Below are 22,158 nucleotides of genomic sequence, written 5' to 3'. Positions count from 1 at the left end.
TGACAATTAGAGAAGTTTCTTATTAAAACAAAACACAAAAGGCTTTCTTGACACCATACTGTGACATACTGGCAGGTTTTTATTCTCTATAAGTAAATGCTTCAAGCTCTGACTCATTACACTGGCCATCTTCAGATCTCCAAATAACCTTCAACAACAGTAACAGAAACACTTGAAAATGTCTCCTAATCCCAATAGGGTGAATTATTAATTGAGGGAATCATTAGGATTTTTCCTAATGATCAAAAATCCTCTATGGAAAAATTATCATGGTCAGTGCTTTTGTACCTGGCTGTCAAGGGCCTCTCCATCCCCTTGCTGAAGAATCTTGTTCAACAAGGTAGTTCTTGTTCAGCAGTGGGAGTGGGACCAACTAGAAGACACAACAGCAGTACAGGTGGCCCATTCCTCTAAAGACTCTTCTGAATTTGGCTGATAAAATGCATCTGCAACCACTTTCTCAGAATAAAACTAAACTGCCTGCAGTTGATGGCCAAGTGTGTGGAAAGAAGTGTTCATGGAGAACAAGTAAGAGCAAAGACATCTTCAATGCATCAGCATTTCTTACACCCATCAGTAGTTTCTTTTCATGCAGCTTTTACTCTCTGGGTTGATACCAACTGTACCTTTCCTGTAGTTTTTTCGTGAAGCAAAGATTTGTGCATTGGTTGCCCCCTGGCTGTTCTTGTTTATAACATGCTGCCATAATTCCAGATTCGTGCTTCTATTTCTAGTGTTCCTGATAGAAAAGGTGTGACTTTTTTACAATAGATGATCATCTTCTCCCTGGGGTTCTCCTGCAAAGCAAAGAAAAACCCAGACATGAGGCTAAAGGTTTTGTTACTGAACAACGGGAAGAGGTTATCCAAGCTGACTGCAGTGTACTCAGACTGCGCCAGTCTTGGAGGTGCTGTCACTTAAAGGTTTGCCATAATGCACTTGGATGGAATTTTTTTTCTCCAAGGTAATTAAAGGAAGAAAGACTGGAAAGATCCTGCCATTTCTGTAGACAAAAGCAGACTGCACCGTCCCCCAAGTTACATGACACTTTTTAAAATAGACAATGCAGAAGGACTTTGTGATTACTGCTACCAAGAAGTAATGAATGCCTGAGAACAGTGTAGCATGAGGAGAACAGCAGAACTGTCAACTGGGTGTGCAGGATCTGACCTTCAGGACACTGGTAATTTAAGAGAGGAAGGCCTGTGTCATAGGTGGTGAATATTTCATGCTTAATATGTTCTGGGACCTGTTTTTCTCAATACCTCGTTCCAACTGCTGTTTCACAACAAATGCAAAAGCTACAATGCATTTTTTATGTCCTAATGACATTGTTTGGTTGATTGATAAGTTAAAGATCAGCCCTATTTGATTATCAGCCTTTTCCATAAGGGGTCAAGCCAGCTCATTTGAAAATAAGCTGCAGAAGATTTGCAGTAACTATAGCAAGTGGAGAGGCACAAAGCAACAGGCCTCTCAAGCCTCTTCTGAAACTGAAGAATTAAGCAGTTTACTGCCCCTTTGCAATGCTTTTGATTACCTTTGACATCATAAGCTCCACCCTGGCAGCTGTGGTTCCAATGGGTTGTGTCCTATTGGAAAGCACAACTGTTCCCAGTCTATCACTGATGGTGCATCTCATGTCAAAACTGACATCATGATACTGTGCAGCTCATGTCAAAGACCAGCAGTTTTGTATCAGGACTTATACAGTAGCAGGACACATATCATGAGCGAGCATGAAAACCACATATTTGTATTAGACTTCTTAATGCTTCCCTTTATTCTCACTCTGTTTCCTTGTCATCCAGGGGATAAATTAATATTTTATGAAGATATTTCTGTGCTTCAGGACATATCTACAGAGTAGAATAGTCAAGAGAGGCAAAAAATTCAAAGAACCATGAAGACTTGTCTCACTTCTTTTCTAGGACCTGCTGAAGCAAAATCCTGGAGTGTTTGTTTGCTTTTAACACCTCGACAACCACCGGAAGAGATCTTTCTCCCAGCAATGTCAGCAGTAGGAGGTAATTGAAGGACATCATACAGCAGTGTTTTCAAGGAAAACTTGTTTTCGGATACCTGCTGAGCACCATTAATACATCCATTCTGGCTATGCTAACACAGTCAGTCAAGCACAGACTTCCAACAGGGACTGTTCTCACTGACAGGTGCTGAGGATGCTTCTATCATCTTTGAATATAACCCACTAACGAACATTTCTGGTTTGCTACAGTCCCAGAAAAACAGCACAACTAATTGACCTGCACAACAAGAAAATCAGGTGGACACTCAAGGTGCCCAATAAAATAAAATACATTGAAGATATTCCAGCAACTAGCTCTGGATGACCTCGTCCAAGCTGTGCCAGAGCTCGGTTTTGGTGGAGCTCTGGAATGTGTTTGGACCTATTTTGCAGACTGCATCTGAGCAGCATGCAAGACATTCTTAACCAAAGAAAAGGAGAGGTGGTTACGTGTTTCCTGTTGCTCTGAAAACCTTCCAGTTTCTCTTGCATCAGCAGACACCTCAACAATAAAATAGCTTTGTGGCTTTGTCAATTATGTGAGTCCCCTCCTTTGAGGACTTAGGGAACAAGGAGGAGTCCTTGTACGTGTTCTCTTCCAGTGACATGCCCTATCACCGTAAAGTGACACTACAGTGTTATCTCCTTACTTTATTAAGTCATGGTACTTAAAATGTTAGCCACCAAAACTGAGGACTTTCTGTTATGTTGTTCAGGCTTTTTACTATCTAATCTGCAATCCTTAATTACAGCTTTCCGATGGCTTTCAGAAACACAAATACATTGTAAGAAAAAACCCTTTTTCTGTTTTTTAGCATTTAAAGATAAGCAATTTATTACGTAAAAGTCAAAAGGTAAGCCTTCCTGATGTCTTTTAGAGGAATGGAAACATTCCAGACAATAACACTTTTTGTTTCCTGTGCTGATGACGTAGATGTTATGGCAGACTGCAATCTAAGCCACTTGCAGTAACCATTTAATGCTTTAATTTTTTCCATTATATGTAATTTGGGACTTCTGGACAAGGAAGTAGGGAGAGCATGGATAACCAACATAGCTAAAAGCTTTGCAATTAGCCTGGTACATAGTTCAGTGCAATTAACATTAGAATGAGTTTGGATTTATACTTTTTTAAGCCAGATCCTTTAAGACCAAGCAGTACTTCACTTTTAAAACAGTTTAAGCACCACGACAGTCTCAAAATTCCTATTGCAATGGAGAAACTCTTGGAGTTTCTGGAGAAGTAGGTTTCTTTCGACCAACATCAACGCAATTATAGTTGCCCTGATAGCGCCACAGCAAGTTTGGGAGAAGAATGGGGACCTTTGTGACCTGCCCATTTGAAACCAAGGTGAAGTTATGAGGTTCTTTCTCACCCTAAAATCATTGGGGAATTAGGAAGTTTTACGCAAAAAGTGAAGTAATAAAACAGAGACTTGTTAATTGTCTGACCCTCTACCCTGTGCCACACACAGAGATAAAAGCCTTAGAAAGAAAAGAAGTTAATACATGCCAAGGTGGAACATATGTACACATCTGGGCACTCCTACCTGAGTTTTCCTTCAAGATGGTTCTGCATCCAAGATCCTGGCTCCTGCTGGCAAGATAGCAAAAGTCCTTATACAGCATGTGGAAAACTTAGATCCCTAAACAGACCTGTGGATTCTTTGACAGGAGCCCTGTAATTTCTAAATTCACACAGAAATGACAAGACCATCCTTTTTTCCCTCCTGAGGCTGACCAATCCTGCTAAAAGCAACAAAAGTTATCAGCAAAACTTTCAAAAGCAATGCTAGATACTGTTTAAATATTTTGCAGTATTAATAAGGGAAAAAAAAGGAAAAGGCACAAGTTCAGAAATGTCATGGTCCAGTTAAAAAAATGAAGCAATAAACAAAGATACAACACTCACATAGCTCATAAAGGAACGTTCTGTGCCCTCATTCTGAGCATAACCTGGGATCCACGTGAGGTTGTATAAAATGCCTTTTTTCCAACTTGCCACGGCATCCCACAGTTATTCTCTTTGTAATACAATTGATTGTTTAGCTGCAGCTGATGCTCTGCTTTTATGTGCTGTCCCCCGGCTGCTGCAGCCTTCTCTTTTCCCCACAGAGCATCCTTAATTAAATTACTCTGCATTGTACCCAGACTGCAAAGGGATGGGGAGCTAGAGCTAGTGCACAGCTTCAAGCGTTCAAGCATGAGGAAGCCAGAAACAAAGACTGGTTTTCCTGGAAAATGGTGCAATCCCCCTGCAGTAGGCATGGGTCCTCCTGTGGGAGAAGATAGCCTACAGCCACAGAGTACACAGGAGACATAGTGGTTACCAACTAGCAGAATATCAGTCTCAGGAAATGTCTCATAATGGAAAATAAAAATCCTTGGAAAAGACCTTTTCCAGGTTTAGTAGGACCTGCTGGAAGAAGACAGCTACTCAGGGTGACTCAGGGTTACCACAAGCAAGTTTAGGTCTGCTAGCTCAGCCCATTTATTGGACTTCTGGATGCAAAGCTGAACTGATTTGCAGTGATTCATATTAACTTCTTGAGTAATGCCCAAACACACTTGGGAGGTTCAGTCTTATGACCTAAAACATCCTGCCCCATTCTCTTCCACCTCCAAGTTTCCAGTAACTGCTCTTGCAAAAAATAGGACTGTATTGCTTGAATTTGAACAGGAGGCTTCTCGGAGTGGGACATCTCTGTAGATTAAAAGGTTTCTCAATGAAATGAGAATGGAGATAAATGAGCATGAACTCATCAACTTAATCAAAATAATAATTTGGACATATTACAATTCAAACAGAAATAACTTCCAGTATCTGAAGCAGTAAATAATTAGAATCATAGAACCTACTTCCCTCAAGTGGCACCTGATTGCATGTGGCATTTCATGACATGGACTCAAGTTGATGCAGAGACTCAAATCCCAATTTATTACAACCAAGCCCTTTTTATCTCGCTGTTCGGTACTTTCCCAACCTGCACATGCATACGATGTTCAATCTCATTGGCCCCTGTAAAACTCTCCAGGTAAATAGTCCAATCACAATGCTACAGACCCTCTCACAACCCGCACATCCTCTGGCCTTCAACACCCCAACTCATCACCCCAGGGCTTGTCAAAGCACCAAGGCCTCAGAGCTCATTCCCAAACTGTTCTTAATGCAAATCTTTCCACCTTCATTCTCCACAATTGCATATCAGGAAAACAGGCTACTCAGGAAGCGGTGGAGTCCCCATCCCAGGAGTTATTTAAAAGACATGTAGATTGGGAACACAATTTAGTGGTAGAATTGGCAGTGTGCTGGGTTAATGGTTGGACTCAATAGTCTAAAATGTCTTTTCCAACCTAAGTGATTCTATGACTCTGGGATCTATAGAATATGATGGCTACAAAGGGTGTTCTGAAAAGCAATAAAAGCAATCCTGAGTATTTTTTAAAGAGCAAGGGGGGAACAGAGGGGAAATAAATTCATCAGACCTAAGATGAACTTACCACACACGCAAAATAAACTTCACAATCTGATCATCACATAAGATTCATCACAATGGAAAAAAATAATTAAGCCAATGTGCATATCAGACTCTGAATCAAGCAATTTTGCTGGACTAAGCCTAGAATAAAAATGATCTTGTCTGTGTGTGACTAAAGGTTACTGCTCTTACAAATCAAATGGAAAAATATATTCATCAAAAACATATCTATTAGTTTCACAATAGTAAGCACTCTGTGAATCCAAAGAAGTTTCTTAGGAATAGGTAATGCTGAAGGCTTACCCAGAAACAAGATAGCTGCCAATTTTCAGAAACAATTACTCAATTTGCTAGCAAATATTTCTTCCTGCAGTGCTTTGGAAGAGAGGCTCAATTGTGCTCACTCACTCATGTCTGGTTTTGCAGCTCTATATACTTAGGTATTTTTAATTTTCTGGTAACTTCTCTTAGTATAATTTTAGAGATTCTATTAAGTATTTCATATAGCAACCCATTGTAAGTCAATCTCCAACACAATGTACTATTATTTTATATACATCTTCAGCTCAAAAACATTTCAATAAAGCTCTAAAAGCACTGGCAAAGACAATACACTGTGTTGTGCATCACCATGGCAATGCTTCAGAAAATAGATTTGATTTGGGGTCAGAAAGACCAAACATTATAATAGATTGAAAGGACAGAGTTCACCTTGGTACAACCTAAAACTCTCATGCTCTAACTATCATGTTCTCATTTTTTGAGATGTGCACAAGAAAACAAGATTCAGGCAAGAAGAATGCTGATTGATGCTAAAGTGATTCAGACCTTCAGTGAACAGGACACATTCAGAAAGTCTAGGAGTAGGGTTAAGGTCCATTTTCTCAGAGCCAGGCTTTTGAAGTTTAAGCCAGCCTATATCAAAAGGCAGGATTATATTTCAAAAGAATACATTTTTATGGATCATCTGTTGCTTCATGCATTACTAAGTGCTTCACTTAATCCTCAAATTGTGTAACTGGACTACTTTACATGATTGTAATAATGTCTATCCCTACAGCTAAGTAAAGTGAGATAACAGAGGTTAAGCATTCCTCTCAAGACAGTGAAACCTGGATAAGACTTTGATTCATAAACCTGTGTGCTCCTTGTGGACAGCGTTGCCCTAAGTATTGCCACACTGCAAAGGGATAGCCTACATAGATGTGCGGAGCTGGCACAACACTCACACCAGCTTCACATTGTGTTTTAGCTAGTAGAGCCCTGATCCTGGGCTAGGATAGCTAGATGACCAGGCATAAAAGCAGCTTTAGGTCCTGCCAGGTCAGAAAAGCCTGGTGCAAATGATCCTACATTCACAGTTAACCAGAGATACCTCATACCTATCTGCTCCTACCAATGTTGATATGTCTTCAATTCAGAATCCAGAATCCCACACTTATACATGGAGAATAGCTTTGGGATTGGACCTTTTGTAGGGCTGCTTGGCTCAACACTCAGTCTCAACAACAAAGCCAACCCTTTACTCTTTAATTTCAATAAGCCCCCAGCCCCCACATGTGTTATCAGACAACACAGTAAAGTTTTCAGACGACATTCTTTGAGTGATTACAATATCAAACAGAAAACACAATTAAACGGCAAAAGCAAATATTGTACTGTCACCTAACTTGGGATCAAATTAGGCCCTTCAGTTTGGGAAGTGCTTATGATACATGTTTTCACTCACTATAAATCCACACAGGTTTAGAATTTGTCAGTTTTCCTCTGATGGTGATTCTAGTCTCATTAGCTGTAACTCAAAATTGGGTGATTCACTGTCTTTACCATGGATCTATAGTGTATCTCAAGAAAGCTGCTTAGCCTTTATTTGCTTCTGCATCTATAAAAGAGGGCTAAAGATTTTACTCATCTTTGAAGAGTGCCTTCAGAATTACAGGTGGAAAGGCTATTATTTATATATTAATAATAGATTACAGAATAATAGAATTAAAGGTGGAAAGACTATTATTTATTATGTTATTATTATATATTAGTTGCCGGCTGGGCTTAAACCACAACAATGTTTATAGTAAGTACGGTTATGGAGAAGGCTGTGAAACAGTGCTTGCTTTGTTTGTGAAAGTCATCTTCCTCCCTTAGAAAATAACATGTTATGTTTGAAACTTTTGTTGTTCAATTTAAACAAATGGTTTCTTGATCAAGAGCAGTTTTGCAGTTTGCTTAACATCCGTTGCCCTTTCCTCCCAGTCACACTAGTGAGCTTCCCCACCTGGTGGAATAGAAGAGAGTGACAACTGTGTCTGGCTGCAGTACAAGCTGGACTTTTTAACATTCAAGATTTGACAGAGAACAATTATACCATTATCATCACAAATCGTTTGTCTGGCTACCTTCCAAATTGAGGGAACAACAGCATAAAAGACTAGTGTATCTTGCAGACCTCTACATTAAGGAATTAATTTAGTCTTGCTGCCAAACTAGCTATGCAATTATATGGTAATACATCATGTCATAGAGGACTGCAAAGTTATTTATATGACTGAAGCAACATGATGCACATATTCAACAAAACTTCTTAACTAACCTCCTCTACTAAAACACCCACTTTCTTTGCTGTTATCCCTTCCTAAAGCTGAGATTAACCATGCAGCTGAAAATTTAGGGGAGATCTACATGGGTTTGAGAATTTGGAAGGTTGAATATCAGAAGCATTCAGACTGGAAACTGCTCAGGAGAGTGCACTGGAGGGAAGCGCCAGAAACCACATCTAGGCTCTGCCCATGCCACACCTGGACCGCTTACAACAGCCAGGGGCTATGCAGAGAGGAGTAGTCAAGAGGTGACAAGAGTGGGTGAAGAGAATGAGAACACAGCTGCTAAATGACTCAGCACTGCAGCCAGTACCTGCACAGAACATAGCAACAAAGTGGGTGTTTTGGTAGAGGGGGCTTGTTGAGAAGTTTTGTTTCTTGTTTTGTTGTAGGTTGTTGGTTGGTTGGTGTTTTTAAATCACAGATAATTTCAAAAAAGGCAAGTACAAAACCAAACAAACCAACCAACTGCTGGTGGGGTCAGGGTGGGTGGAAGAAACCCAGAGAATATTTCTTTCTTCTTTCTGCCTCATCTCTTAAGGTAGCTTCACCCCTTGATTCAAAGAAACAGTCATCGTTTCAAGTTTAGAGAAATTCTTGCCTTCTCTCCCCATGGCTATTGACTGGTCTCTCTTCATGGGAAGGATCCCACTTCAAAACCTCTTCTGATTCTCCAATGCCATGTCCAGGGCACCGAACATCACTGTGCCCCATCATCAAGTGTCTGTTGTTCTGTGCAGACAGGTTGGTAATCAAGGAGTCACTGGAACAAATTTCTCTCTAGATAGTCACACAAGTGATTTTTAAGCAGAACTGGCAACTTGCTAAGGTCAGTTTTGTCATTACAGGTGTACACAAGTACAGGGAGCACAGAAAATGGAAGAAGGGTATAAAAACTGGATGCGGAGGAGGCAGGGAGTCATCATTCAACAGTTGCATCCCACTTGTGTGTTCTTTTATGGTTGCTTAAATTAAAACCTGGTAAACACATGAAGTGAGAAGAATCCTCTGTTTACATTAGTTTAGTGCTGGGATAGTTGCCCTTAGAGAACTGTTGCAAGTTTTCATCAATGCAAGATGAAAATCAAACACAATAGACAAAAGAACAACTGATCTACAAGCAGGACACTGGAGAATTCATCAGTAATATTTAACTTCAGCTTGAGGGTGATTCAGATCTGGAATACATAAAAGAGAGATGTCAAGTCAGAAAAAAAAACATTACATTAAAATAATCACTGGTTCTTCCAAAAGCTTACAATGTTTCTCAGCAATTAATTGCCTTACTAGTTAAAAAAAAACAAAACAAAAAAAAAAAAAAAAAACAAGATTTAACGTGATAATAATTACTTTCAGCAGTGTGTAAAGCTAGGAAATGGAAGTAATTTTAAGAGCATTTCCCAGGCTACATTATCATCCAGATGCCTCAAAATGAAACAGGAAGCTTCTCACTCATTCACGTCAGCTCTGGAAAACAATGATTTATTTAATGCTCTGCAGGACTGTGACTTCTTCATGGAAAAGCTAGGACCTGATACAAGCTGGTAGGAGCAGAAGACTTGTTTCCCCCCACAAGATATTTTAGGCACACTGAATATCAGTAGTAAACTACTTCTTCACCTTACTTATCCCATTATAAATGAGTGGCTGCTTGTCTGGTTTCTGACAGTATGGGAATGCTGGCAAATCCACTAAATCAAACACTTCTATCTAAAACCAAAAGGGAAAGAAAGAAAAACCTTATTAGATCCTTGAAAATAAATGTCAGGGCCTGCAGTCATGTAAGGTTTGGTTATTTCCAGTTAAAGCTGTTGGGCTGGTTCACAGAGTTTGCTAACTGCCCTCCGCACTCAGATTACCAGTTCTCTCTCTTCCTTGGTTTATTGAATGTTAAAACCCCAGAAATTTTGAAAAACTTAAGTTCTAACATCAAATATCAGAAGATGCTGTTTTAATCAGGATAGACTGGTGGAACAAAAACAAAATTTAAAATCAACAGATGTCAATCTATGTTAGGTGAGCATCTGCTCATTTTGAACATTAAAACAAGTCCAAGAAATGCTCATTCCGTAATTATTATTTTTTGAAGGGAAAAAAGAGAAAAAGTTGGGTTAAAACTAGCAGCCAGATGCACCCGCCTCAGCCTGCTACTTTGCATTCAGTTAACAAAGCAGCTGAAAAGCCCATCTAAATGCATGGTAAAGCAGATTTCCTTCTGCTTTGCATCCACTGAGCAGTCCAAAGCAGATAGGTGGGTTTTTTTTATTTTGAAACTGTTCAATTAACTTAAAATACCCTTCACATTCCTATATGAATTCCTCTCTGTTCTAGGAGATTGGCTTTTGATATTCAACTCACCGTATTTAAAGAATGCAGCTAAAGATCAGTTTATAACAGATGAACCACTACTAGGTCATTAGCAACTGTATCGCCTAAAGTTTGCATTGAACTCCAAATTGGTTCATTCAAACATAATTAATCCAAATTAATCATAAAGGAAATTGGTGTTTTTCTCCTTCACCTTCCAGGCCTGGTGGTAACACAAGTGTGCATGTGCTAAGCCAGGACCTCAACAGACAAAACACAGTGTGAAAGTGTCAGCTGCCTTCCACAGGGGTTTGAGCCAAAGGCCTGAAGGTACAAGCAGGCTTCTGAGGCTCAGTCACTACCAGATAATTAGTCTTCCATTAAAGCTCAGCATCTGCATATTGAATTAATTCTCTGAAGCAAGTTGCCAGCAAGAAACTACCCCACATCCCCACTTTGAAACAGCAGTGTGAGAGCAACTCAGCATGATAAACAGCCCAGAGTTCACATTATAAAGCCAACCTGTTTTTTCTTAAATAACGATCAAATTTCATATGAATGAGGAAGCACCTAAGTTCAAAATGTAACAGTGGACAAGTATTGTTTCTTTTTTTACAGACCCCTAAATACTGCTATAAAGTACCCGCTCACCGATTCTTTTTATATTAGATGCTTTAGGAAATGTGCAAAAAGTCACCAAATTCTTCTGAGGTTCAATGAAACGTCTGTCTGAGAGCACACAATAGTCTTATACTATGGTTTAAGAAAGAAAGTGAAGAAGAAACCAGAAGACAGATGTGTTAAACAGATTTCCTCCCACAGTCACTCAAAAAAAAAAACCCCAGTATTCATGATCTCCAACAAATTTCCAGGAAGTTGAATATCTTCCCTGTTGGACGTTCTTTTACCCTCTGTCCTGGGTTCAGCTTTAGCAGTTATTTTTCTTTTTCCTAGTAGCTGGTGCAGTGCTGTGTTTTTTTACTTTAGCCTGAGAACAACACTGATAACACATCGATATTTTTAGTTGTTGCTAAGTAATGGTTATTCTGATCAAGGACTTTTCAGGCTCATGCTCTGCCAGTGAGGAGAAGCACAAGAAGCCAGGAGTAAGCAGAGACAGGACACCTGATCCAAACTAGCCAAAGAGGTATTCCAGACCACAGCTTGTCATGCCAAGCATAGAAACTGAGGGGAGTTACCCAGAAGGCCCAAATCACTGTTCAGGCCAGGCTAGGTATCAGTCAGCGGGTGGTGAGCAATTGTATTGTGCATCACTTGTGTTTATTGTTTTCTTTTCCTTTTCCCCTTTTAGTTTTATATTCTCTTCCCTTGTTATTTCCCATATTACTATTATTGGTGGTAGCAGTAGTGGGTTTGTGTTATACCTGTGTTACTGGACTGTTCTTATCTCAACCCATGGAATTTCTATTATTTACCTTCTCCTCCCCATCCCTCTGGGTGCAGAGGGTTGGAGGGAAGAAGAGGGGAAGTGAGCAAGCGGCTGAGTGGCTCTGAGTTACTGGCTGAGCTTAAACTACAACACCCTCCTAATATACAAATGCTCCAACTGCAATATAAGGTTGGCATCTTGTAGTCTACAGCAGGAAACAACAAGCTGGACAATGTGGGATTTTTTTCATTATCAGTAAGTATTTTTCCTAATAACAAAGGTTCCTTCCTTCGTTTGGAGCACTGCTAACTACAAAAATAAAAGCATGCAATACAGGTTCTAACTTGTGAGCACATCTGGTGGCTGCCTCAGAAATGCAATTCAGATGTTGATAACAAGTTAAAAATAACGTAGGTTATGAAGGACATTATTTTGGATTTTATCTTCAGTCAGTGCCCCGTAGAAGATTTCAGGAGATTATTTTTAAGCAATTTTTGTAAGCTCCAAGGACTTATGCAACAGCTCCTATTGTTAACCTAGATGGAAACCATTCTTCCAGATAGCATTTTATATCATTACCAAAAAAAAAAAAAAAATCTATTGCTGAGCATGAATATACAGCTTGGAATTTCAATTTGATTGGTATTGTCCACTGAAGTACATCCTGTGAACTGATTATGACCTTGTTCCTTAAATAAAGATCTGAAAGGTCCCAAGGGTTTTTAAAGCATCTCTCGCAGCACACACTGAGTTTGCCACAGGGTCAATTGCCCAGTCTGGCAACAACCCGTACCTAGGCAATGGTAATATGTGCTCCCAGGGTTGCAGTTTTATATCTGTTCCGTTGTAAAAGGGAAACTTCTGAACTCAGTGAATTCTTGGCTCAGCTCCAGCCTGGTGGTGGTGCTCAACGCGGAACAGGTCAAACAAGCAGGCAGAGGATGCTGCCTGCATGGCTGGGTGCACAGATGGAAGCTGGGCACAGCCAAAGCTGTACTCTGCAGTGGCAGTCCTGATGCCTAGGGAGAACATCCTATTCCAAGGGAAACAGCTGTAAGAGGACTGGGTATCATAAACTCACAACTATTTCTTTCCAATCTCACATGTGTAAAGTTGCTTATAGGTGACTCAGAAAACATATTAGGTAAGTTATTGATCTGGCGTCTATCAGCTCCTAAAAATCAGTGTCTGCCAATGGCGTGTGAGAAAGTCTATTCAGGCATCACAGCTGGATGATGCTGTCTCAAGGGGTAAAAGACAGCTGAGCTGGTTCATAATTAACATTCCCAGTTTTTATTAGTTTCAACATATTCAGCACTGATGATGATATTGCACTGGAACAACAGTGACCCAGTTCAAAATGACACCACCAAGGCATCTTTCAGATCTTTTTTAATTAGTCATTTACATTTCCTGCTAAACACTATTTCCTGGCAGCCTGTAACAAGATCCTCAGATCGATTCTGCCCCGTTCCCACCACACAGGCTGGTTTGCTGCCAGTTTGCTCCCTGTTGGTTTATATGCCAGTTTGTTATTCTAAGGTATCTGTGAGTGCTGAACACCCTAGTTTGTTACTCCAGTGCCATCGCCTCAACTTCAAAAACCACCAGTTTATCTTTTATTTTCCTCCTAAATTCCTGACTTTATACTGATAGCAGAAAGGAAGGAAATGATCTGAACTAAGCCCAAGCACTTTTTTTTCACTGAGAATTAACTACAAATATAAATACTGTCTTAGGAAAGAGTGCAGTGTGCATCAATACAGTTCCTCCACACATAAAGTAAAAATAGAGCAGAATTATAAATGTTCCTATAACTTCCACCTAAAAAGTGTTTACCTGTCACAAGTACTTATAAACACTTCACCTCTAACAAAAGCAGAATTAAACATCTATGTGCACCATTGTCTCTGTGTGTGAACTGCTTCATGCTAGCTTTTAGGATCAATTATTTTGTAATAAATCAAAAAATGTGTTCATTTTTCTTTCATTTTTAAAATAGCTTTTAATGCTATTCCCATGGAAACAGCTTACAACCACCTGCCTAATGTTTGTGGGTTCAAGCCTTATCCAGGTACAACTCCAAATCCCATAGGCTGCACCAAAAACCTGAATTCAAAAGGACTGTTACCAGCAATTCATAAACACTGGTATTCATTTATTCCATGAGTCAGTACGAAACAGAGCTGCTTAACGTAGTGTTTAGCAGACAATGTATATTGTTAGATCTTTCTATCCAATGCAATGACTTTTCCTGCACTACTGTGAGAGGCAGATGAAGGCTTTTCTAGTAACAGGCAAAATTAGCCTTTGAAACCACAAAGATGAGAAATAGTTTATTTTCAAACCAGAAAAATTCAGGTTCATTTTGGCAGCAGAGCAACTTCCCCAAAACCATAGTCTCTTGGTTATCTCTCTGTGATGCATGCTGCATCCATTAAAAATCTGATATTTCACAAACAACTGAAAACAAAGCAGGTGCTGCTTGTTCCTGATTGTTAGCAAAGCCGTCAAGATTCTCAGGGGTTCAATACATCTGACCCCCAATTAGAAGCAAAATGGTCTACCAATTTATTATTTTTCTTAATTATCTATTTCTAGAAGGCAGGAGGCCTATTAGTATGTGGGGGATGATGTACCATGGAAGCCACTGAGGGTTTCCATAGGCCTGAATCTGCTGTTATAGCAGACTGATAATTAAGGCTCAGATCACTCTTTGATTTATGGCAGTTTTATACTACTGCAACACTATTCACTTCACTGAATTGCATCCAGTATTATCAGGTTGATTTTCTTTAGGAGTTTTATAGTCGGGTTATTTTTTAAAACTCGTCCAGGCTTCTGGAATAAGAGGATCTGTTCATAGGCAGCTTTTCTTGTAACCTTCCCCTTTCTTCACGGTTTGTTGTTGTTTGTTTCTTTTTCCTTTGAATGCTTAAAAACCTTTGTACAACATCCAAGATCTTTACTGGTTTCAGTTTTTCAGCTCTCCTTTCTGATGCCCCATTTAGATTCACATTGCTGGATCTCCTTCTCTCCCATTTTACAAACTCTGGGTTTACAACAGTGTAACTAAGAATTGCCTCAGTAAGCTCAAATGAGTAGTCTATAATAAAAAGATAAACTTGCTAAACCCATTAATAGTAAGTGAATTCTCGTGTACTATCCCATAGGATAGCAAATAATGAGGAATGTCTTATTCATTATTAATAAGAAATAATGAATAATTGGAAGTAATACAGTGGAATGGCTTTCCTCCCTCTTTCCCTAGGGCTGAGGATACCTTCTTAGCCCTCCATCCTCTTGACTTGCTACTGTAGCAGATCGTATAGGGTGGTTCTTGCAAGTGTATTTTGGCAACTGGCTGCACATCAGAGAACAGGTAAAGAGCTTTCTGCAACAGTGTCCATATTCTCAGCAGATATGCTTATCCTTGGCAGCAGCTCCAAGTGTTATTAGAAGTCAGACAGCCACATTTGCATGGCATTCGGCCTGAAATAATACAGCTTTTTTCTCAGCAGAGCTCATTAGCTCAGCATGTAACAGTTACATGACTTCTGGTTATCTTGGAGCCCTAGCAGTTTGGACTTCTCTCGGTAAAATGTGCTGTAGGCCTTCTCAATGGAAAAAATCTCACTGTTTTCTGTACCTGTTGTGGTTTAAACCCAGCCACACAGCTCATTCACTCACCCCCCCCCCCCTTCTTTCCCTCCCCCTGCTCCCGGAGGGATGGGGAGGAGAATCAAAAGAATGCAGCTCCCACGGGTTGAGATAAGAACAGTTTAGTAACTAAGGTATAACACAAATCACTACTGCTACCACCAATAATAATAATGATAAGGGAAATAACAAGGGAAGAGAATACAACATCTCACCACCCGCCGACCAATAACGCCCCCCACCCCGCCTGACCAAGCACCAACCGATACCTAGTCCAGCCCCACAGTGCCCTAGCCCTTCCAGGTAACTCTCAGTTACATCCTGGGCATGACGTGCTGTGGTATGGAATACCATTTTGGTCAGTTTGGGTCAGGTATCCTGTCTCTGCTTCCTCACAGCTTCCCCTCCTCCCTGGCAGAGCATGAGGCTCACAAAGTCCTTGGTCAGACCAAACATTCGAGCATTATCAGCTCTGTTCCCAGGCAGAAAGTCAAAACACAGCGCTGCACCAGCTACTAAGAAGGAGAAAAAAATGACTGCTACTGCTGAACCCAGGACAGTACCCACACAGCATGAGGTGCGGGATGCCTTTTTCTTAATGAGAACTAGGGAGTGATGAATGGGGAGTGCCTGGGGACTGTTACATTTCCCTAACAGAACCTTCGGTGACCAACAAAACCTTCACCCTCTTCGTTCCAGGGCAGCCAGCTGCATGACTACTATTGAATTAACCACTTTGCAATAGCAAACTTTCAGACATGGCTTAAACCAAACAAAAGTCATAACTGCATTGCACAAGCCAGCTCCCAAAACCAGCCCAGCTGTGAAAAGTCAGCAGTGCCATCCATTGACTAAAATCTGTAAGGCATGTGCTTGGCAGGAAAGAAATATCTATCAGTGAACAAGCAACATCCCTCAGTGCTGCCTTCTTGCTATTTCAGACAATTTCCCAAAGAAAGCCTGTATAGATTCTGGTCCCAGACAAGTTCTTACAATGCCTGCTTTCAAGCAACAGCTGCCAGACACGTCAAAAGACTTTACTCATGCAGACAGAATACCTCCCATTACACTTGCTGACTCATGATGGATGGGTGCTTTTGCCAGCTAACTAACTGTTAGCTACAAGTTAGCTTAACTACTAGTAGTTAACTACAAGTTAACTACTGTTAGCTGCTGACTCATGATGGATGGGTGCTTCTGCCAGCTAACTAACTTCTTTGCTACAAGAAGAACATGACAAGTCGCAGGGTGACCACACACCCAGAGGCAAAGAACAGGCTCTTTTCTCCTGTTGAGATCATATAACAAGCACCACCATAATGCACCATCAGAACCAGGTAAGGTCATAAAGCTGACAATCCTTTACAAAATGACCGTTTATAGTGGTCCTACCTTACCAAATCACACTCGAAAATATGACATAAATATTTTATTATTGATAGATAAGATGCTTTAAACGAATATTTCCCATTAGGGATTGTTAGAAAGGTCAGCAGACCAAAAGGCTGCTTGTAACTGTGGTCTGTAATCTACAATGCCCTCTAGCTATGAGCTCATATTATAAGCTACTCACATCTATTAAATGATTTTACCAACACAAGTGATATTATTATTATTTAAGGTTTGATCATTCGAGATAGTGAGAATTTTGGGTGTATCTCAAATTCTGGCTGAAAAAAAAAAAAAGAGCAGAAGAAGACACCAAGTGAAGGCACACTCTCCTCCTGCATCTGCTCCTCTTCTGGTCTCAGGAAACTTATTGATGCAATTCTTCTGATGCAAGAACAGAGATAAGGTACCAGTATGGGGACCTACCCTTCAGCAAAAGGCTCATTTGTTGCATTGCTCCTGAGTGCTGGCTCTGTAGAGCAGGCAGGAGGTAGGGACTACTTTATCCCCTTTACCCATGCTCTGAAGGAAGTTCCCAGAAGGTTTTCTTCCTTACAGCCAGTCACATCAGAACCTCTTTGTCAAACTAAAGGTTTATAATCAAAAGCTTCAAGGTAAACTCACTTGCACATATTGAGTATGGACTGGGTGCGTCACTCACTTCAGAAGGATGTGTCCAAGCACAGCAGCATAACCACCCGAAAGATGTGGGAACAATTTCCAGTAATCTCATACAAATAGGGGCTAATGACTGTGTTTAGTAATTCACATCAGCCTTTTCTGAGTATGCTGCAGACTGAATATTGCATTGCACTGAGTCGTTTGGCCAGAATCTCATTATGGCATTATGCAGTGAGAGGTAGAAAAGAGGGAATCTGGCCTTGGCTGTTACTCGTTCCTTCTAAATTGGCTTACAATTTGTTTTATTGAAATATTGGTAGGGAGCAAAGGGCAGAAAAAGCTGCACTTGAGAATCTGAGTCATGGGCCTCTACAGCAGAATGTTATCAACTATTTACATGGCTTTTAAGCCTGAAGGGGAAGAGGACAACTGGCTTTTGTATTTATGAAAACAATTTGAGATTGCTGAATGTTTAGGAAAACAAACATAAAACATGTCTCTTGCCTAATTTTTCCTAAGTTCTCATGAAGCGAATTATGATCAGCGCATTATTCAGTCAGTAGTGAGTCAACTCAAAAAAACAAATCTAAAGGAGTCTATGCAGATTTGAAGGGCCATGGGAGTCAGAAGAAGTATAAAACAGCTTGAGGAGACAAAGCTTCTAAATTTGTCCCCATAATTTTTGACTTCACAAAAAAAACTTTACCTATTTTAACAGCAGCAGATATTAAAAACAATTCACTAAACAGCATTATTTTGCATCCCTCTCTGTGTTAGATTCGTCAGCAGAAGGCATTGCACTTCTGCTTGGCTAGCTGAGTTCATCTGGTTTAAACGTTTGATAGCTTTTTTCCAGATGTATGGGTCTAAAGCAGACACCTTTCCTCAGAGTGGGCTTCACTGAATGATAAATTAAATAGCCATCTGAAATCTTATCTAAATGCCAAACCCCAGGTACCTGAATGAATTGTTTGCACTTTACTGCAAAATAAATATCAATCTAAGGGTAGAAGATGGTAAATGCTTCACAGACACAAGGAATGGAAACTTTGTTAGATACTCAAAAAGGTGACTTAAATGGTAAAGCCTGGCTTTCAAACTGTGAGTAGGTAGGTATGTGATAACATGTTTAAGGAAACTAACAGTGGGTACAGAAACTATTGCTGCTTCAAATGTAACCCAGGTTAATAGTTCCTGAGAGGTGAGAACAGTCAGTGACTTCCATGAAGTCAGTTATGTGTCCTCAGTGCAGCATTATCCCGCAGACAGGGCAAAAAAGGACAAGAGCTGTTTGAACATGGAGGCTGAGTTACCCTCCATGTTAGGGTGAAATGCATTAGTGGGTGCCAGGGAAGCTGCTTCTGCTGCCACTCCCTTTAATTTATCTGTTCTGTGAAAAAATCAACTTCTTGCTTTGCTACCTTCTTGCTTTTCCCACACCTAGCAGGAGACATCAGATGGGATTTTCACTCACCACGTCCAAATGGCTGTATATCACACCATCCAAATGAAAAGACATCTCATCAGATTACTGGAGAGGACTCTTGTGGAGAGTAGAATTAATGCTGCTGATTTGTTGTGTCAACTAAGGCACCAATATCCTGAAAAACTATGCTTCCTCCATGAGGAAGAGTGGGACCTTCACTGCTCAACAGCAACAGTCTGCTCTCACATATGTATACCAAGGATGGGTACATGAAATCAGCAGAAGATCACATAAATACAAGCAATATGGATGTTTTCACTTTTTTTCTCTCTCTTTTTATTTTTCTCAACAAGAACAGGGAGTCAAAGAGCAAGATCTGCTTAGCAATTGAAATTCATCTCTGTGCAGAGGTTCCCATGAGCCATCACACAAATTGAAACATTAGCTTTCAGAAGGATTGGTGCTGAAGCCGCAATGGATGAAAGTTCCCACATACCTCCAGGGCCCTGAAATGAAACAGGGCCACACAGCTCCATTTTTCAAGGATTTGCAGGTAAATAATTCAACTAATTCCTCCTCTGCTGTCCTATTTGGAGATTTTTCTCACCCTAAATTTCCCTCACAGACAAAAATATCTGGGCTGGCTTCCTTAGGATTTAGCTATCCTAGCAGGGCAGTCTTCTCCCATTGGAATAAAAGATACCAAGTTTTAATGATTTTCCACTGGTTTACCTTGAGGATGAAGATGTCCCTGAAAGGTTAGTATGCACTCGAGGATTTGTAACAGAAATTTCCTACTGTGTTTGTAAACTGCCAATGAATTCATCAAATAATAAACAGTCATTTTGTTATACTTTGCACAGGTACAAATTTTAATTTCAAGGAAATAAAGGTTTCTGATATTCCTTTCCTGATATCATTTTAATTCATAGTCATCAACTACCCACATTATCTTCTTAATTTAAACACCTTTGGAACACAATGTGAAAAATCCAATGTACTAAAGAACTAGGCCACTTCAAACTTGTTCACATGCCATGCATTTAATTTGCTATTAAAAAAAAAAAATATTAGCTTCTTTTGTGAATGAGGTTCATGATCAGTTCCCAACTTCTCTCATTAAATTTATGTACATGGCATTACTAGATTTGTAATAATACTAAACAGTATAGCTTCCATCATGCATAAGCAATCAACTCCCACTCTCATATAGGAACCAGTTCCTACTTGTCCATTAGAAGGCATTATATCTTGGAACTAGCACATTCACAATCCCTGAATTATTTGTAGATTAAATTATTTGAAAAATGTGTCATGAATTTTCTCTTGTGAAATTTATAAAACTTAATATTTATTCGTCATCAAAACATCATTGTAGTTTGACTGAGACATTATTAAAAGTAGACTGTTACTAAACTACTAATCACTTTTACCCTTACAAATGTATTTAACTCCTGAACTAGCTCATTGCAGGGTCCCACAACCAGCACTTTGGACAAACCACAGACGGAACAATTCTGCAACATGGATTTCTAGTTACAGAAATCATGTGCTGTAGCGTACTTCAGTTCTGTCACTGTGCCTATAGCGCTGTGAAACTAAGAGAGATTTTGACTTCAAAAAGTCAAATTATGGGAGGGAAAGTATTATATAAGGGGTTTATAATAGATATCTTGATAAAGGGTACCCACTGTGCTACTTCATTATAAGTGCTACTTCATTATAAGTGCTCTGATAAAAGCATGACAAACGTTTCTGACATGTTTTATGAGAATGGCCATTGTGCAAAAATCTTCAACTCCTGGGAATTCGAATGCATCTTCTGGTGATATTTTACTTACTGCCTCTTTGGCAATCTCTCATCTTGATTCACAGCTTTACTCTTACTGACAATAAACAGTAACTATGCAAGAATAACATGAACGACACAAAACCAGAGCAGCACTATCTGATTGTTGGAAAATTACAAAAGGGAAATAATAGAAAATCTGCATAGCAAGAGGCTGAGAGAGGAAGCAGGGGTTCAGACAGGACACAAATGCAGTAGATGAAGTACATTGTCAATCTATTTTCAAATAATAGATCCCAAAGCCATCTTGATTTGTGAATTTTGGGATTCACAGCTTGACACACTGTGCTCTTGTTTGAGGACTGCTGAACACTCTTTTGAGATCTGTGAATATTTTGTCATGTTGCAGCATGCTTTTTTTTCCAGTGTGTCTTATATTTAGCAGAGATACCGAAACATTTTGATACAAATGCTTGTAAGAAAATGAATGACAGAGAACTAAGTACACTTATATGAGATAAATTATTAAAGTGTTACTTGAAAATTAACATATTATAAAGATTTATATTCTAATTATCAAAGATAAATAGGACAATTTGAGGTAATTTTAGAAAAATGAAAATTCCTTGTCAGTCCTGCTTGCTAACAATAGCAATCATGAAAGATAAATGCACTGTATGAATGTAAGGGGGAAATTCAGTAACCAAAATGTGAATTTCTCCTTCACATTCAACTGCTTTGTACCCACTCTGGTGGACACAGGGTTATGTGCTCCCATGGGATCTAGTAAGGACAAGTTACTAGTTACAGCTAGTAAATAGGAGTTCAAGGCCTAAAGTCTTGTTCTCCCACTTGTGCCACAAATTAAGTTAGCATACATAGCTCCCATCTACAAGAATAGATGGAATGAAGATTCAGGGAACTAGGAATGCCTAGGAACATAGGCGTGTCAGCCTGGTCTCAGAGCCAGGAAAGGTTATGGAGCAGATTCAGTTGAGTGCCATCAAGCAGCACGTACAGGACAATGAGATCAGGCCCAGTCAACGTGGGTTTATGAAAGGCAGGTTCTGCTTGACTAACTTGATCTCCTTCTGTGACAAGGTGACCCACTGAGTGAATGAGGGTAAGGCTGTGGATGTTGTCTACCTAGACTTTAGTAAAGCCCCTTTGACACTGTTTCCCACAGCATTCTCCTGGAGAAACTGGATGCTCATGTCCTGGACTGTTCACTGCAGTACTGTGAACAGAGTGGTGGTGAAAGGGCTTAAATCTAGTTCCCAATTAGGGGAACACAAGTGGTGTTCGCCATGTCTCAGTGTTGGGGCCAGTTCTGCTTATTATCTTTATCAATGATCTGGATGAAGGAATTGAGGGTACCCGCAGTACATTTGCAGATGACAGTAAATTGGTTGGGAGTGTTGATCTGCTTGAGGGGAGGAAGCCTGTACAGAAGGATCTGGACAAGCTGAATTGATGG

The 22,158-nt window shown here is 39.9% G+C and overlaps 1 long non-coding RNA gene across 1 annotated transcript; it reads right to left on the bottom strand.

The window, feature by feature from the left end:
* Positions 1-484: 484 nt before the first annotated feature.
* Positions 485-17,544, bottom strand: LOC133224202 (uncharacterized). The gene is made up of 3 exons (XR_009728788.1): positions 17,470-17,544; positions 3,577-3,772; positions 485-797 (listed from the first exon to the last, which is right to left on the bottom strand). It is a non-coding gene; the product is annotated as an uncharacterized LOC133224202 (long non-coding RNA).
* Positions 17,545-22,158: the final 4,614 nt, after the last annotated feature.

Source organism: Neopsephotus bourkii, unplaced genomic scaffold (genome assembly GCF_033783945.1).
Source record: "Neopsephotus bourkii isolate Nb327-2 ecotype Australia unplaced genomic scaffold, CSIRO-AGI_Nbou_v1 NB_1663, whole genome shotgun sequence".
NCBI lineage: Eukaryota > Metazoa > Chordata > Aves > Psittaciformes > Psittacidae > Neopsephotus > Neopsephotus bourkii.
The sequence above is the reverse complement of the archived record's forward strand: the minus strand, read 5'-3'. Positions and strand labels throughout refer to the sequence as shown.